The 5,639-nt window shown below is 41.1% G+C and overlaps 1 protein-coding gene across 2 annotated transcripts in view; it reads right to left on the bottom strand.

The window, feature by feature from the left end:
• Positions 1 to 5,639, bottom strand: part of CHRNA3 (cholinergic receptor nicotinic alpha 3 subunit) — a 29,975-nt gene that overhangs the window by 19,233 nt on the left and 5,103 nt on the right. The gene's annotated exons all lie outside the window — the stretch shown is intronic.

Here is a 5,639-nt window from a genome sequence, read left to right as displayed (position 1 = left end):
GACTTGAGGACATGGGGAGGGGGAAGGGTAAGCTGGGACGAAGTGAGAGAGTGGCATGGACATATATACACTACCAAATGTAAAATAGATAGCTAGTGGGAAGCAGCCGCATAGCACAGGGAGATCAGCTCGGTGCTTTGTGACCACCTAGAGGGGTGGGATAGGGAGGGTGGGAGGGAGGGAGACACAAGAGGAAAGAGATATGGGGATATATGTATATGTACAGCTGATTCACTCTTGTAAAGCAATTATAGTCCAATAAAGATGTTAAAAAAATTTTAAAAATTAAAAAAATAAAAACACGGACCATCTTTGGAGTGGTTAAAGAACACTTTTCTTTTAACCCATGACTAGAAAGTGGGCTTCAGCCAAACAAGTAGCTTCTCTAGTCCCAATACGAACAGTAAAACATATTGATTTGTACTAATACACATACAAACCTAAACACAGAATGCTTTAAAATCTGATTAGACTAATTCTATACGAAGTGTTTTGCTGAAAAATGCTCAGTGTTTTTTTTAAGACATTAGAACTCCAGAGATAAAGCACAGTTACATAACTGAAGTCTGTCAATACCTGGAGAACAAACTAGTACATACTGTAAAATATCAATTAAAATTATGTTTGTCTAATAACAGAGGTTAAATGTGGAAGGTGTCAGGTTTGTATGGGCTTAGGAAAGAGAGGCAGGTTTTGGAGCTGCCACAATGGGCAGATTCAGATAGGCAGAGGAAGAACCTTTGAAAGAGAGAAAAAGGTGCAGCTTCCTGTGGCTGGTGAGCAGATGCACGTGTGCAGCGTGAGGCAGGGGCAGGGAGCATTCGTCAGGTGAGTAAAAGAATGAAGCTTGGAGAGGAACAAAGATGGCGGAGTAGAAGGACGTGCTCTCACTCCCTCTTGCGAGAACACCAGAATCACAACCAGCTGCTGGACATCATCGACAGGAAGACACTGGAAGTCACCAAAAAAGATAACCCACGTCCAAAGACAAAGGAGAAGCCACAATGAGATGGTAGGAGGGGTGCATCACAGTAAAATCAAATCCCATAACTGCTGGGTAGGTGACTCACAGATTGGAGAACATTTATACCGCAGAAGTCCACCCATGGAGTGAAGGTTCTGAGCCGCACATCAGACTTCCGAATGTGGTGGTCCAGCAATGGGAGAAGGAATTCCTAGAGAATCAGACCTTGAAGCCTAGTGAGAATTGATTGCAGGACTTAGACAGGACTGGGGGAAACAGAGACTCCACTCTTGGAGGGCACACACAGAGTAGTGTGCACATCAGGACCCAAGGGAAGGAGCAGTGACCCCAGGGGAGACTGAACCAGACCTACCTGCTAGTGTGGGAGGGTCTCCTGCAGAGGTGTCAATACGAACAGTAAAACATATTGATTTGTACTAATACACATACAAACCTAAACACAGAATGCTTTAAAATCTGATTAGACTAATTCTATACGAAGTGTTTTGCTGAAAAATGCTCAGTGTTTTTTTTAAGACATTAGAACTCCAGAGATAAAGCACAGTTACATAACTGAAGTCTGTCAATACCTGGAGAACAAACTAGTACATACTGTAAAATATCAATTAAAATTATGTTTGTCTAATAACAGAGGTTAAATGTGGAAGGTGTCAGGTTTGTATGGGCTTAGGAAAGAGAGGCAGGTTTTGGAGCTGCCACAATGGGCAGATTCAGATAGGCAGAGGAAGAACCTTTGAAAGAGAGAAAAAGGTGCAGCTTCCTGTGGCTGGTGAGCAGATGCACGTGTGCAGCGTGAGGCAGGGGCAGGGAGCATTCGTCAGGTGAGTAAAAGAATGAAGCTTGGAGAGGAACAAAGATGGCGGAGTAGAAGGACGTGCTCTCACTCCCTCTTGCGAGAACACCAGAATCACAACCAGCTGCTGGACATCATCGACAGGAAGACACTGGAAGTCACCAAAAAAGATAACCCACGTCCAAAGACAAAGGAGAAGCCACAATGAGATGGTAGGAGGGGTGCATCACAGTAAAATCAAATCCCATAACTGCTGGGTAGGTGACTCACAGATTGGAGAACATTTATACCGCAGAAGTCCACCCATGGAGTGAAGGTTCTGAGCCGCACATCAGACTTCCGAATGTGGTGGTCCAGCAATGGGAGAAGGAATTCCTAGAGAATCAGACCTTGAAGCCTAGTGAGAATTGATTGCAGGACTTAGACAGGACTGGGGGAAACAGAGACTCCACTCTTGGAGGGCACACACAGAGTAGTGTGCACATCAGGACCCAAGGGAAGGAGCAGTGACCCCAGGGGAGACTGAACCAGACCTACCTGCTAGTGTGGGAGGGTCTCCTGCAGAGGTGTGGGGGGGTGTGCTATGGCTCACCATGGGGATAAGGACACTGACAGCAGAAGTTCTGGGAAGTACTCCTTGGCATAAGCCCTCCCAGAGTCTGTCATTAGCCCCACCAAAGAGCCCAGGTAGGCTCCAGTGTTGGGTTGCCTCAGGCCAAACAACCAACAGGGAGGGAACCCAGCCCCACCCATCAACAGTCAAGCGGATTAAAGTTTAACTAAGCTCTGCCCAACAGCAACAGTCAGCTCTATCCACCACCAGTCCCTCCCATCAAACCTCTTAGATAGCCTCATCCACCAGAGGGCAAACAGCAGAAGCAAGAACAACTACAGTCCTGCAGCCTGTGGAACAAAAACCACATTCACAGAAAGATAGACAAGATGAAAAGGTAGAGGGCTATGTACCAGATGAAGGAACAAGATAAAACCCCAGAAAAACAACTACATGAAGTGGAGATAGGCAACCTTCCAGAAAAAGAATTCAGAATAACGATAGTGAAGATGATCCAGAGCCTCGGAAAAACAATGGAGGCACAGATCGAGAAGATGCAAGAAATGTTTAACAAAAACCTAGAAGAATTAAAGAACAAACAAACAGATGAACAATACAATAAATGAAATGAAAACGACACTAGAAGGAATCAATAGCAGAATAACTGATGCAGAAGAACAGATAACTGACCTGGAAGACAGAATGGTGGAATTCATTGCTGCGGAACAGAATGAAGAAAAAGAATGAAAAGAAATGAAGAAAGCTTAAGAGACCTCTGAACAACATTAAATGCAACAACATTCACATTATAGGGGTCCCAGAAGGAGAAGAGAGAGAGAAAGGACCAGAGAAAGTATTTGAAGAGATTATAGTCAAAAACTTCCCTAACGTGGGAAAGGAAATAGCCACCCAAGTCCAGGAAGCACAGTGAGTCCCATACTGGATAAACCCAAGGAGAAACACGCCGAGACACATAGTAATCAAATTGGCAAAAATTAAAGACAAAGAAAAATTATTGAAAGCAGCAAGGGAAAAACGAAAAATAACATACAAGGGAACTCCCATAAGGTTAACAGCTGATTTCTCAGCAGGAACTCTACAAGCCAGAAGGGAGTGGCATGACATATTTAAAGTGATGAAAGGGAAGAAACTACAACAAAGATTACTCTACTCGGCAAGGATCTCACTCAGATTCAATGGAGAAATCAAAACCTTTACAGACAAGCTAAAGCTAAGAGAATTCAGCACCACCAAACCAGCTTTACAACAAATGCTAAAGGAACTTCTCTAAATGGGGAACACAAGAGAAGAAGAGGACCTAAAAAACAAACCCAAAACAATTAAGAAAATGGTAATAGGAACATACATGTTGATGATTACCTTAAATGTGAATGGATTAAGTGCTCCAATCAAAAGACACAGGAGTGCTGAATGGATACAAAAACAAGACCCATATATATGCCGTCTACAAGAGACCCACTTCAGTAACAGCTATAAAAGAGGAAATCGACAGTAACACAATCATAGTGGGGGACTTTAACACCTCACTTAAACCAATGGACAGATCATCGAATATGAAAATAAATAAGGAAACAGAAGCTTTAAATGACACAGTAGACCAGATAGATTTAATTGATATTTATAGGACATTCCATCCCAAAACAGCAGATTACACTTTCTTCTCAAGTGCACACAGAACATTATCCAGGATAGATCACATCTTAGGTCACAAATCAAGCCTCAGTTAATTTAAGAAAATTGAACTCATATCAAGCCTCTTTTCTGACCATAATGCTATGAGATTAGAAATGAATTACAGGGAAAAAAACGTAAAAAACACAGACACATGGAGGCTAAACAATACGTTACTAAATAACCAAGAGATCACTGAAGAAATCAAAGAAGAAATCAAAAAATACCTGGAGGCTAAACAATACGTTACTAAATAACCAAGAGATCACTGAAGAAATCAAAGAAGAAATCAAAAAATACCTAGAGACAAATGACAATGAAAACACGATGATCCAAAACCTATGGGATGCAGCAAAAGCAGTTCTAAGAGGGAAGTTTATAGCTATACAAGCCTACCTCAAAAGACAAGAAAAATCTCAAATAAACAATCTAACCTTACACCTAAAGGAAAGAGAGAAAGAACAAACAAAACCCAAAGTTAGCAGAAGGAAAGAAATCATAAAGATCAGAGCAGAAATAAATAGAAAAAAAGAAAACAATAGCAAAGGTCAATAAAACTAAAAGCTGGTTCTTTGAGAAGATAAAATTGATAAACCATTAGCCAGACTCACCAAGAAAAAGAGAGGACTCAAATCAATAAAATTAGAAATGAAAAAGGACATATTACAACTGACAATGCAGAAAAACAAAACATCCTAAGAGACTACTACAAGCAACACTATGCCAATAAAATGGACAACCTGGAAGAAATGGAAACATTTTTAGAAAGGTATAACATTCCAAGACTGAACAAGGAAGAAATAGAAAATATGAACAGACCAATCACGAGGAATGAAATTGAACCTGTGAATAAAAATATTCCAACAAACAAAAGTCCATGACCAGATGGCTTCGCACGTGAACTCTATCAAACATTTAGAGAAGAGTTAACACCCATTCTTCTCAAACTCTTACAAAAAACTGCAGACAGAGGAACACTCCCGATCTCATTCTATGAGACCACCATCACCCTGATACCAAAACCAGACAAAGCTAGTACCAAAAATGAAAATTACAGACCATTATCACTGATGAATGCATGTGCAAAAATCCTGAACAAAATACTAACAAACAGGATCCACCAATACATTAAACGGATCATACACCATGAGCAACTCAGATTTATCCCAGGAATGCAGGGATTCTTCAATATACGCAAATCAATCAATGGGATACACAATATTAACAAACTGAAGGAGAAATACCATATGATCATCTCATAGATGCAGAGAAAGCTTTTGACAAAATTCAACACCCACACTCCCTTATGATAAAAACCCTCCAGAAAGCAGGCAACATAATAAAGGCCATATACGACAAACCCACAGCAAACATCATTCTCAATGGTGAAAAACAGAAAGCATTTCCTCTAAAATCAGGAATGGGACAAGGATGTCCACTCTCACCACTATTGTAGTCAAAACTACAATGAGGTATCACCTCACACCAGTTCAAATGGGCATCATCAGAAAATCTACAAACAACAAATGCTGGAGAGGGTGTGGAGAAAAGGGAACCCTCTTGCACTGTTGGTGGGAATGTAAATTGATACAGCCACTATGGAGAACAGTATGGAG

The sequence above is a fragment of the Physeter macrocephalus genome, chromosome 11 (genome assembly GCF_002837175.3).
Source record: "Physeter macrocephalus isolate SW-GA chromosome 11, ASM283717v5, whole genome shotgun sequence".
Lineage (NCBI taxonomy): Eukaryota > Metazoa > Chordata > Mammalia > Artiodactyla > Physeteridae > Physeter > Physeter macrocephalus.
The sequence above is the reverse complement of the archived record's forward strand: the minus strand, read 5'-3'. Positions and strand labels throughout refer to the sequence as shown.